Genomic DNA, 13133 nt, shown 5'->3' with positions numbered 1-13133 from the left:
TACCTGCATAGAAGACAAAGTGAATCCTTATTCTGCTCAACCTGCTCCTGGGAGTGCTAGATGCCTAGTAGGTCTTTGAACAAGTCATCAGTCATAGAATCATAGAATTAATTGGGTTGGAAAAGACCTCTGAGATCATTGAGTCCAACCCTTGGTCCAACTCCAGTCCATTTACTAGATCATGGCACTCAGCACCACGTCCAATCTCAGTTTAAAAATCTCCAGGGATGGTGGATCCACCACCTCTCTGGGCAGCCCAGTCCAATGCCTGATTATTCTCTCTGCAAAGAATTTTTTTCTGATCTCCAACTTAAATTTCCCCTGGCAGAGCTTAAGCCCGTGCCCCCTTGTCCTACTGCTGAGTGCCTGGGAGAAGAGACCAGCCCCCACCTGGCCAGAACTTCCCTTCAGGTAGTTCTAGACAGTGATGAGGTCACCTCTGAGCCTCCTCTTCTCCAGACTAAACAATCCCAGCTCTCTCAGCCTCTCCCCATAGGTCTTGTGCTCCAGTTCCTTCACCAGCCTTGTTGCTCTTCTCTGGACCCGCTCCAACACCTCAATGTCTTTCCTGAACTGAGGGGCCCAGAACTGAACACAATACTCAAGGTGTGGCCTCACCAACGCAGAATACAGGGGAAGGATCACTTCCCTGGTCCTGCTAGCCATGTTATTTTTGATCCAGGCCAGGATTTCATTGGCCTTCTTGGCCACCTGGGCACACTGTTGGCTCATGTTGAGCTTCCTGTCAATTAGTACCCCCAGGTCCCTTTTTGGCTGGCTGCTCTCCAGCCACTCTGTGCCCAGCCTGTAGTGCTGCATGGGGTTATATGTCAACATAACACATTACAAGTGAGTAACATACATGACACAAATTGTAGTCACCAAACTTCCCAAAGGTATTGCAACTGCTGACATTACTTCCCATAATTTATTACCAGATGGAGAGAGAAAGGGAGCTGAAAATAAGCAAATACTAAACTCTGTGGAAAATGAAATTCAGCCACGTAGTGTTCTGTAGGGCTGTTAGTATGTCCTTGCAAGGACAAACAGGAAGATGCAAAGCTAAAGACCAGTTGAAGTAAGAGGAGTTAAAATTACTCATAGAGTAGCAACTAAGAGACCAGGCTGGCATAAAGCATCTTGTGCACCACAGTACAGACAAGTACTGTGACTCTTGGAGCCAAAAATGCATCTCAGGTAGTCTCAAGAGTCCTGATGAGGTGATGCACACTCAGTCCTGATGAGGTGTCCAAGACCAATTTGTTCCAGACAGCTTGTTCCTGTGTTCAGAACAAGGCTAGTAAACAGAGGACTGAAGAAATGTGAAAGGAAAATGTGTTTGAAGTAGTAGATTACAGTTACTGATTCAAAGTAAATTAGGGAAAAAGGACTTGACATGGTAGTGGGTTTGGGATTGTGTCTCTCAAAGTAAACTAGGGGAAAATAACTTGACCTGATAGTGGGTTTGGGATTGTGTTCAGAGGACTGTCAGTTTAGCCTTGAATTACATCCATTGAACAATGTAAAGCAGAATTCAACCATTTTGTTCTTGGATGAACCCTAAACTGCAATCTATTTCTTTCCACAATTCAGTCTCAAAAATAAAACTTGCTACTCACTTGCTACCCAAAACTGCCTGATCTTGAGCTGCTCAATACCTGTCTGTTGCTTGAACCAGGATCCAAATTCAGGTGAGACAAGTAAGTCCCTAGGCATGGGGCTAAAGGAGATTTTCTTCTGCATTGACACAGTTGGACCTTCATAGTGTGCAAGCTTGAATGTCTGTTCTGTGAACAGGATATTCACCTACAAATGTCCTTCGTAGACTTTGAGCACTCAGATTCATAGGTCCTCTTCCATGGAAAGTGTCCTCACCACTGGGAAAGGGTTAGGCACTGGGCTGCTTTTCTGTCAGTCTTATATGTGGAATCAGGTATTGCATGTGAAATAAAAAGCAGTGCAGGCGGCATGAGGAAAGGTTTTCTCTTCTTTTTGTTATTTTGTTCTTTCCAAGATTTCTTAATAAGTAGTGTGACCATCTCTGACATTTGAAAAATTTTATCTTGTGCATTGCAATGGAGCATCTCTTTATTGCCAAGACATTGTGACTGTTTTTTTAACTTTTTTGTGTTTACACAGGTATGCATCTAACTAAACACAGCCATAGATTGCTGTACTTCTCTTTCATTTCTCTGTTAGGAAGACACTAATACTATATAACAGTGTAAATATATTTTTATCCAGAAGTGCATGATTTTTTTTAATTAACTGCATAAAGCTCTACACTGAATGAAGGCATAAACTCTATTCATTGGTTTCAAGCATCTGGTGAGAATAATGTGGTATTAGATTTTTAAATGCCTAATTTTTAATTTTTATATATAGCTGACCTTACAAAAATTGCAAATGTCCACATGTGATGCTAGTGATTCTGTAAGGATTGGAATAAAGATAATGGAGGAATTTGAGAACATTTTAATGGTGAAAGAATAGTTTGATGGGGGTTGCTGGTTACTGTTAGCTAAAAGGTTTCTGTCTGAAACTTTTCTAGTACTGTTAGACACATCTTACTTGGCTATGTTGAAATCACTCAGTTAACCACTGTGCTGAAGAAATATTCCATGGTTTTTCATGTTTCCTTAATTGTTGTGACAGAACTAAGAACAGATACTGTGCAATCTTTGTGGCAATGCTACTCTTAAACATGAGCAGCCTAGCTCATGCAATTAAATTATGTGTTTGATAGTCAACTTCCCAGCAGTAGAAGGCTGTAACCCATCTCTACTATCAACCTTTTCTATTTCTGGTGAATAAAAATTATTGTAACACTCTAATTCTTAAGGTACCTAGAATTCTCTGATTTTTAAATCTGATAAGGTATACGCCTTTTTTAAAGTGGAGATGTGGGAAATCAATCTTTATCACACCAAGAGTAATGCAGCATCAGTGCAGAAGAAATGCGAAGGACCTTGTCCCCCAGCCTGGTGCCCTCTTGCCACAGTTGAGCTGCAGGATGCACAAGATGTCCCCTGTTCACTTTCATCTCTTGCTGCCCTCCAGGCCAAGGCCGTTGCATGTTTCTCTAATGCTCACTGCACCTGAGTGGCCACTGCCAAACTAGCGTGCAGACCTGGAAGACCACTGTGCTGGGGAGCAGTCCCCTACCCAAAGCTCCCTGACACTAACTCTGCAGAGATGGCAGTAGCAGGAAGGCTGGGGGCAGTGTTGCTCATCTCCATGACTCTCTCTCAGGCCTGCTGTGCTATGACAGTTCATTTTCTTATCTATATGCAATAGAAAGGAATTCTGTGACCCAGACCTCTCGCACTGATTCAGATCTTTGCTGGTTTGGTTTGTGCTCTTGTAATTCATTAACCTTGGATGAACATCTTGAAATTACCTATATGCTGAGGATACAGAGGATAAGGTGGTTTTCTTGCAGTATAAGCACAGAATGTAGTTTGATCTCCATTTAATTTGTATGAAGTCTCTGGAATGTATTCTAATACTAGTTGTAGTGATTGTACTTCTCATGACAAAAATTTCTGGATTACAGTATCTCGTAAATCACTGTAGCAAGCAGGGTGTGTGCTCCCAAAGGAAGCAAAACTGTCTTAGCTGTCTGGTAGTAATAAAACTAAAATTCATTTTACTTTACTTTTAGACCTAAAGAATAGACCAGGTGAAAATGTAGTATGTACTGGGTACCAGTGAGCTTCCTGCTGTGATTTAGGCAAGGTAATGGATGCATTGTGAGAGAACACTAGCATATGACTGCATAGAGAGGGAAAAGATTGTCTCATTGTTTAATATGATTGATATCTGATGGTTAACTTCCTTTCATTCAACTTTCAGATGGAAATGACCATCCTAATCTGCACTGTTTGGTTTGTGGAGCTATCTCAGGCTTTTTTGGTTAGTGAAAGTCAGTGTGAATGGCTTTGTTTCAGAATGAAAGAAGGATCAAAGCATTATTACATATACACAAGGAAAGGTTTTCCCAAATAGTTGTTCCATATTATGTAAGCTAGAAATTTAATTTTCCAGGGAGGAAAAGCCCAAGGTGTGTCTGTGAAAGGATTTTATTTCCATTTACTGTCAAAACTTCTGGCATTGCCTGATGTTACTCATACTGAATGCATGTGCACTACTGCAGGTGGGAGGAGACAGTGCTAGTTGTTCTTTGAAGGATGGTGCAAAGATTTTAGCTTTATTGTGCTTTAGTTTTATTATTATGTGCTGGTTTTAGCTCCTTAGAGTGATTTTCATTTAGATTTCTGGTTTTGTCTTGGTGATGCTGGTCTTTTGCTGTCCCAATAAGAAAACTGCTCAGATGGAATAAGGTATCGCTCACAATGCCATTTATTAGTGCTAACACACGTGCAAGATGCCCTGCAGACCTATCCTGGCAGAGAGAGCAAGTCACCCCTGTCAGTCATTTAAGCTGTTACAGGATTTCCTATAAAGAAAACAACTGTATTCATAATCTTGCTGTCAAAAGAGAAAGACATTCTCCACAGAATTTCTTGTGCCCTGTTGAAGACAAGGCTTTATCAACAGTGCTGAGTGGGAACTGCCCACAGGCTCCTTCAGCACCATGCAAGGGCTGTGTTGGAGGAAGGTATGTGGCATAGTACAAGATGGCACAGAACGGCACAGCACAGCATGGCATGGTATGGCATGGCACAGCACAGCATGTCTTGGTAGAGCATGGCATGACATGGCACTGCCTAGAAGCCAGATTTGCCATACAGCACCTACCTGGGATAGCTGTGGTGTGAATCACTGGCTTCTAAATGTACAGTGGTTTCCTAGTCAGGGTCACTGTAACTTCTGTTCCCAGAAACATGTAGTTTCCCACAAGTAAGATTTTAAGTAATTTAATACTTCAACACAGTGAACAGGGTTGTTACAGGAACAGACAGAATGGATAACTTTTTAAGATGACAAAATTTCACTAGAACAGTTTCTTCCACCATATCCTGCCATTTTACTATTATTAGTTCTTACCAGTTTTTCTGTTCTTCCTTTCTGATCTCTCTTGTCAGCCTTCCTGTTTTCCTGTTGTTTCTTTTTTTTTAATTTTTCCAGTTCCAATCTATTTTATTGCACATTATTTTCCCATTCTATGGGGCAGTTAAATGCCTCCCTGACATCCGATCCCATCAGATCTCGGAAGCTAAGCAGGGTCAGACCCAGATTAGGACTTGGATGGGAGACCTCCTGGGAAATGCCGGGTGCTGTAGGTTCTAGTCCTGAGGACTTCCCTGGCACCGTCCAAGCTCACTTGGCCGTGACAGATGAACCTGAGGACTTAAACAGTGGGGCCAGTTTTGTGCACGCTGTGCTTCACCTAAAATCCACTGCGCAGTCTGGAAGGGCACACCCATGTGGGGAGAGCCCTTCCCAAATCTTTGTTCGCGAAGTTTGGCCATACATACATTTTCCCATTCTATTTTCCTCAGTTAAACAAAATACATTAATCTCACTTGACTTTTAGTGCATTTGTGATTTAGATTTTTGTGATGTAGTTCCTTTGGAGGAAGTGGTCTGTCTTCCTATTAGTTTACATAATACTTGCCATAGTAGGGCATTTGGATAAAGTTACAATGAAATCAGCGCCATAGTTTGCTTCCTTTCATTTACACTGGACAATTTACTGTAGGTAACTTTTTTATTTCTTCTTGCTCTGCACTCTGTGTCCACTGCGTATGTATTCACTGCCAGGACTCCCTAAAAAGTGAATGAATCCTATGCTATTTTCTTTTCTATACTACTGCATTCCCAAGTTTTACAGGGGCTTCCCCAGCCACTTTACTTCTTCACATCTAGCACTGCATGTTCTGTCCCTTCTTACCATCTCCCTACTACATGAAAAAAAACAAGTGTGTGTGCTAAGCAGAGTTTCATCACCGGCTGTGCTTCTCATTGCTAATTTTTAAGACTTTTTTGGCTCTTAAGTTAATGTAGACAATTTCAATTTCCCTAAAGTCACTATGCTTTGCAAACCTCTGCTGATGTTCTCTGTCTAATAAAACATGTACTCTGTGAACCCAGTGTAGAGCCACTGAAATGACATCACAGGGCCTCAAATCTGCCAGGCAGCTGGGCTCCCTATGGCAGAAATAATGTGCTAATGTGTGCTGAGCAGCTGTGAAACCGGGATTTGCATGTTGAACTTAACACTGGAATCTATTCAGTGAGAAAAAATACCAAGGGCCTCTTGACATATACTCAAGTGTTATTTGACAATTTTTATCCAACACTGTAATCCTTTTCTGCAGATTCTCATTAAACACTGAGGCTAAAATTTTATTCTGCTATTTTTTAAAAAAAGCAGAGAATCTTCTATTAATAGACTAGCCATTTAAAAAACAGGGTAGTGAAGTTTGTTTTATTTTTTCTCCAGCTGAGGTTCATTTGCATAAGCATTTTGAGGCTGATAAAATTTGCTTTCTGAAAATATGTGAAGTACAGCTTACTGTAATTTGTATTGCTTTGTTGTGTTTTCTTGACTTTTCCTGCCTAGCATTTTTCAGACATCAGTTGTTGAGACTTACCCTCAGTCTGAGCCACTCTTCCAACTTGGTAGTGGACCTCTGATATTGATTGGTTTGTACTACAATCTCAGAGAAAGACAAAAGAAACCTGACATCAAATAGTGATACTTCCTCCTCAACTAAGAGTTAGGAAGTGTGAATAGCATGCAGTATCTGCACAGAGATCTTCAGACATCAGTGAAGATGTACATATTGGGCTGCATTTAAAATATTTTTCCAGAGAGATATTGGCAGCATGTGCCTGATTCCCCGAGTTTATGCACAAGGTTCCACAGATGGCATGAACAACCAGCGCAGGGAATGAACACCTGCTTGGGGTTGACCAAGACAATAGATAATATGGAGAAGGGTTTGTCTTTAACCCACTTGCATATACAGAGTTGGTGACTTCTTCAGAGAAGAGACCAAATTCTTGTGTAGACAGAGACATATATTTCTCATTCTTTTAAAAAACAGAGTGTGCTGTTTTTCTGAGACAGAGGGGAGGGGAAAGAAATGAAAGCTTTCTGAGTGTGCCTACAGCAATATGTCTTTGTGTAGTCCTAAAAATTAACTAGCTGCTGGGTTATGCAGCATGGGTAAGGCCAGGTAGAAGGAGATGTGTAAATCCACATGGTGGGGCAAAGGATCATAGACCAAAGATAAGAATATGATGGAAGGAAGATGCATCTAACTTGAGGTGTAGTGGTGTATGGATGTGATTTTGAACATAATTATTCAATATACAAATTAGGTGCTTGAAATTCTTTTTTGAGAATTGGCTAAGGCTAGGAGCTTGAAATACACATTGGATTATAATCCTTTACTGTAGTTTGGGCAATACCAAATATGGGAAAGAAAACTGGAGCCAGTGCTGTTAATGTTAAAAAACTATTTCATGTTCCCTTTCTCTTGCTGATAATTTTCCTTCCATTACCTTTGCCAACAAATGACACAGAGAACTCAGAAGAAAGTGAAATCATTTTGGTGGAATTATTTTTCCTTTTTTTCCATCAGTTAAAGAAAGCAGCACTTAACAAACATTAACCAAGTACTCCCTTCTGACAAAAATAATTTATACTACTCTAACTGCAATGCCTTTATACAAAGAATACAACTACCACTAGTATATTCTAATGTACAAATTTTAAGACACAATTTTGCATGGGATTGTAAGACTTTGTATTAAGTTCCAATCAAGGGCCTCCATAATGTAATTTTTCAGTCTAAACTATTCTAAGTATCAGCTCCTGTCCAAAGCGACTATAGAAGCTACACCAACATACATGGTATCTAGCCTTTTTTAGTTATTTTTAAAAGTAGCAAGCAAGTCCAGACATACAGATTTTCCTTGACAAGACAGAGAACACATGAAAATAATCATACAAAAAGGATTTTCTTTCCTTCAGCTCATCATTACAGCCCCTTTGATGAAATAGCTACCTCACTATTGTAGCTACCAAACAATCTTTAAATGGCCAAAAGCCAGATATCTTCATAAAGCAGCACATGGAAGATTGACTTGGTTGTGTTCAAAGAGGGACTTGTACAAGTGCAGATTCATTTTCCTTCTAACTACACTCCAAGAAAAGTGAGGAATCATCTCCTACTATCCCATAGTTGTATTTCACAAATGGATTAGCCTCTGGTTTCATATGAGGAGGTAGGCAGAGTGAAATACTGGTCAGAACAGTACCAGAAAGGGCTAAGTGTCTTCATTATTTTTCAGTGTTTTCTGCTCTTCACATAACTTTTTAAGAGATAGTTTCAGTCTGTTCATCTTAGGGTGGCAAAAGGTAGTCTTGTGGAGGATTTTCCCTATCATTTAGTAAATTTCTATATGTTACTATTTTTAGTGCTAGAAAGATGCTTATTTGGTGGGAATAGGTTCAGGTTCTCGTAGTTTCATGCAAGTTAACTGAAGTGCATGTATTACACATCTGAATCATAGAATCAGCTGGGTTGGAAGAGCCCTCCAAGATCAAGTCCAACCCTTGATCCATCACCACTGTAATTACTAAATCATGGCACTAAGTGCCACATCCAGTTTCATCTTAAAAACCTCCAGGAATGGTGAATCTGCCACCTCTCTGGGCAGGCCATTCCAATTACTGATTACTCTCTCTGTAAAGAGTTTCTTTCTAATATTCAACCTAAACCTCCCCTATCCTAGCTTAGGACTGTACCCTCTTGTTCTACTGCTGGTTGCCTGATAGATCAATCCACATTTGGCTACAACCCCCTTTCAGGCAGTTGTAGAGAGTGATGAGGTCACGCCTGAGCCTCCTCTTCTCCAGGATAAACAACCCCAGGTCCCTCAGCCTTTCCTAAGAGGACTTGTGCTCCAGTCCCTTCACCAGCCTTGTTGCTCTTCTCTGGACCTGCTCCAGTACTTCAATATCTTTCTGAACTGAGGGGCCCAGAACTAGACACAATACTCAAGGTGTGGCCTCACCAGTTCTGAGTACAGGTGAAGGATCACTTCCCTGGTCCTGCTGGCCATGCTATTTTTGATCCAGGCCAGGATCCCATTGGCCTTCTTGGCCACCTGGGCACACTATTGGCTCATGTTGAGCTTCCTGTCAATCCAAACTCCAGGTTCCTTTCTGGCTGGCTGCTCTCTAGCCACTCTGTGCCCAGCCTGTAGCGCTGCAGGGGGTTGTTGTGGCCAAAGTGCAGGACCCGGCATTTGGCCTTGTTAAACCTCATCCCATTGGAATCAGCCCATCTCTCCAGTCTGTCCAAGTCCCTCTGCAGAGCCCTCCTGCCTTCCAGCAGGTCGATATTCCCTCCCAACTTGGTATCACACCTGCAAATTTGCTAATGATGGACTCAATCCCCTCATCTAAATCATCAATAAAGATGTTAAACAAAACTGGGCCCAACACTGATCCCTGGGAGACACCACTGGTGACCAGCTGCCAGCTGGACACAATCCTGTTCAACAGCACTCTCTGGGCCCAGCCATCCAGCCAGCTCCTAACCCAGCAGAGACTGTCCCCTGTCCAAGCCATGGGCTACCAGCTTTTCCACGTGCATGTTATGGGAGACAGTGTCAAAGGCCTTACTGAAGTAGATAGACCACATCCACAGCCTTACCCTCATCCAACAGGTGGGTTCACACCTGATTGTAAAAAGAGATCAGGTTGGTCAGACAGGACATCCCCTTCCTAAATCTGTGCTGGCTGAGTCTAATCCCTTGTTCATCCTATAGGTGCTGTGTCCTACAGGCCTGTAGTTGCCCAGGTCCTCCTTGCAGCTCTTTTTGTGGATTGGTGTGACACTGGCCAACTTCCAATTATCTGGGACCTCCCCAGAGAGCCAGGACTGTTGGTAGATGATGGAGAGCAGCTTGGCAAGCTCTTCTGCCAGCTCCCTCATAGTCTATGGTCCCATAGACTTGTGAGGATCCAGGTGGCTCAGTAAGTCACTATTTCCTCCTGAAACACAGAGGGGCTATTCAGCTCCCTGGCTCTGTCTACCAGATCAGGAGTCCAGTTGTCCTGAGGGCCATCTCTTACTGGTGAAAACTGAGGCAAAATAGGTCTTAAGTAACATAGCCTTTCTCCTAATGGCTGTTAGCTGTATTCCTCCCTAAGTCCAACAAGAGTGGTGGTTTTCCCTGCCCCTCCTTTTGTTATCAATATATTTATAGAAGGACTTTTTGTTGTCCTTAACAGAAGTAGCTGAATTGGCTTCTAAATTACACTTTTGTCTCTCTAATTTTCTTTCTACATGACCAATCTGTATTCCTAAACTCTTCATCAGTAGCCAGCCCTTTTTTCCACAGTCAGTAAGCTCTCTTCTTTTTCCTGAATTCCTTCAGAATCTCCCTGTTCAACCATGCTGGTCATGTTCCCCTTTTGGCACTGTCCTAGTTCAGCAGGAGGGACCAGCTAACCCTGTGTGGGGGTGATCAAAGCTGTGTATTCTACCCCTTCTATTCATTCCCCAAGGTCAATGGGCCATTAGCAGCAGCTGCCCAGGGAGCCATTATCACCCTCACACCCAGCCTGAGGGGGACGGAGCTGCTAATGGGCCATCAACAGTTCAATACCCCCTGGCTCCCAGAGTCAATCTCCCATTGTGTGAGTCCCCGCCCAGGGGGAGGGACTGGGTGCTCCCTGAGGGTACATAAGTGGTGGGTAAGAAGACCTCGGGAACTTCTCGTCAGATCCAGAGCAGCAGCAGGACCTTGACAGGAGGAGATCACCGCTCTCGCCCAGACCACAGCCCTCACCTGCACCAACAGGTTTTTCTTTTCCTTTTGCTCTGGACTTGGGGGAGCCACAGGGGTCTCAGCACAAGGGCAAACAAACCCCCTTGGGTTTGTGCCCCAGGACACTGGGTTATACTGCTGGGGCAATTTCCCTTTTGTGTCAGTGTTGTTATTGTAATATTATTATTAAATTTTAGCTCTGACTTATAATCTCTCTCATGGTGAGTTCATTTCCCCTGCTGGTTCGCCTTTAAACCAGCACAGGCACACTGGGACAGCCTGTTCCTGTGCACTCAAGACTTCCTTCTTGAAGGACATCCATCCCTCCTGGACCCCCTTGTTTTCAAGTGTTGTTTCCCAGGATATGCTGTGGACCAGTCTTCTGAATAGGCTGAAATCTGCCCTCTGGAAGCCCTGCATAGAGATCTGATTGATGGCCCTCCTTGCATCCCTGAGTATTGAAAACTCTATTATTTCATGGCCACTGTGCCCCAGACAGCCTCTGACTACAACATCTCCCACCAGCCGCTCTCTGTAAACATCAGGTCTAGTGGAACCCCACCCATAGTAAGTTCAGTTATAAGCTGAAGCAGGAAATTATTCTCTGTACTGAATTAAGAAACAATCAAATCCAATAGAATAGAAGAAAATTCTTCCTTCTATTCAGCGCCAGGAACATGGTCGATAATTCCTCTAAGATATGTTTGATGAGACTTTTGTGTTTGTAGGTTTAGATACTTAGTTACAACTGAAAACTCCTCCCCAAAGTTAAGCAGTGTATTTTGGGTGTCCCTTAACAGCTCTAATGGGCTGCTCTTATAACTGCAGCCCTGTATTTCCTTTTAAGTAAACAATGCTACAGATTCAGGCCTGTAATATAGACAGGTTTTCTGATTTCCTTCTTACTGCTCAGCTTCTAATCTAAACAAGGTTTTTGGTTTATTTCTTAAACTTTATCTTACAGCTACATGGTTAAATTCCTCTTTGTCAAAAGCTGTGCATAGTTAAGATAACTGACAAACTGGGCTACAAGATAAAACAAAAAAAAATATAAAATACAAAGTTAGTAGAAGTCTGATTAAAAACTAGTAAAGACCATATGATTTTATGGAGAACAGATAAAATCCTTTTTCTTGAGGGGTCCCTGAATTGATACACTCCACAATCTCCTAGATTGCCTCTCCTCTGCTGTATTGAGCTCCCAGCAGCTGCTTGTAAAATAATTCATCCCCTTCATCATCCTGGTTGGGTGGTCTGCAACAGACTCCCACCAGGATGTCAGCCTTGTTGGCCTTCCCTCTGATTCTGGTCCACAGGCACTCAACCTTATTGTTGTTGACCTGAAATTCTACAGAGTTAAGAGACTCTCTAACATATAGAGCTATAGTCTAAGAGATTTAGTATTTTCTGAGTATTCTTCAGGCTGCCTTCAATACCTCTTTGGTAAAAATTCAACCTTCAAGGGTCAAAAAGGGCAACCGTCCTCTATATTGACTGCAGATTTTGATTCATTCATAGGTGAAAACAATGTGACTTCAAACTGCTCAAAACCCTAGTAGTATATAGTTCAATACTGATTTAGTTAGATCTGAACAATATTTAGCTTATGTGGGATAGATCAAAGACATTTAGGAAAAACTTCTTTTTCACAGAGTATTTATTTTAAAGACCCTGATGAAAACTAACATGGACAGTGGCAGCTGAGGTTTTCATTTAAAAGAAAACCCTGGATCTTTCAAATTATTCCCTGCCAAAGAAAAGGCAGATATGCATAAGCAATTATTCTGATGAGGATTTGAAATGCTGAATGGACTAAAATGTTAAGTTAAAAAAGATCTACCAAGTTGAGAAACAGTCATCCCTTACATACAAGATCTAATCCATTCTCTAGGTCCTCCTTTATCTTCAGTAGTTGCTCACCTTTCACTGAAGTATTGAAGACTAGAGCTATGCTGAAATATGGGAGAAATCATCCCGTTCATCCTTCCCTCAGACAAATACATGAACAAACGAGTATGTCTCTCATTTATACAACACTGCAGGAATGACTGTACTCTATTTAAAACATTTCTGTTTGATTATTTTTTATGAGAAGTCCCATAGAACCTAAGAAATACATTTTAAGTGTCGTGTTAAAAAAAATAAAAACTATTTCTAAACGATGGAATTTAATGTACGTTCATTACTCAAATTTCTATTTTATCAGGATTGTCAGTGCATTACTATGATACCTAAGTAAACATAGTAAAATTGTAAATGTGATGGATGTATTAGGTATTTTGAATTTTAATTCAAAAAGGAACAAAGTATGTGTTTGCATATTTTACTGGTTACAAAGTATCTAGAAAAATTTCAGCAGCTGAGAGAAACCTTTT

Source organism: Pithys albifrons, chromosome Z, assembly GCF_047495875.1.
Source record: "Pithys albifrons albifrons isolate INPA30051 chromosome Z, PitAlb_v1, whole genome shotgun sequence".
Classification (NCBI taxonomy): domain Eukaryota; kingdom Metazoa; phylum Chordata; class Aves; order Passeriformes; family Thamnophilidae; genus Pithys; species Pithys albifrons.
The sequence above is the reverse complement of the archived record's forward strand: the minus strand, read 5'-3'. Positions refer to the sequence as shown.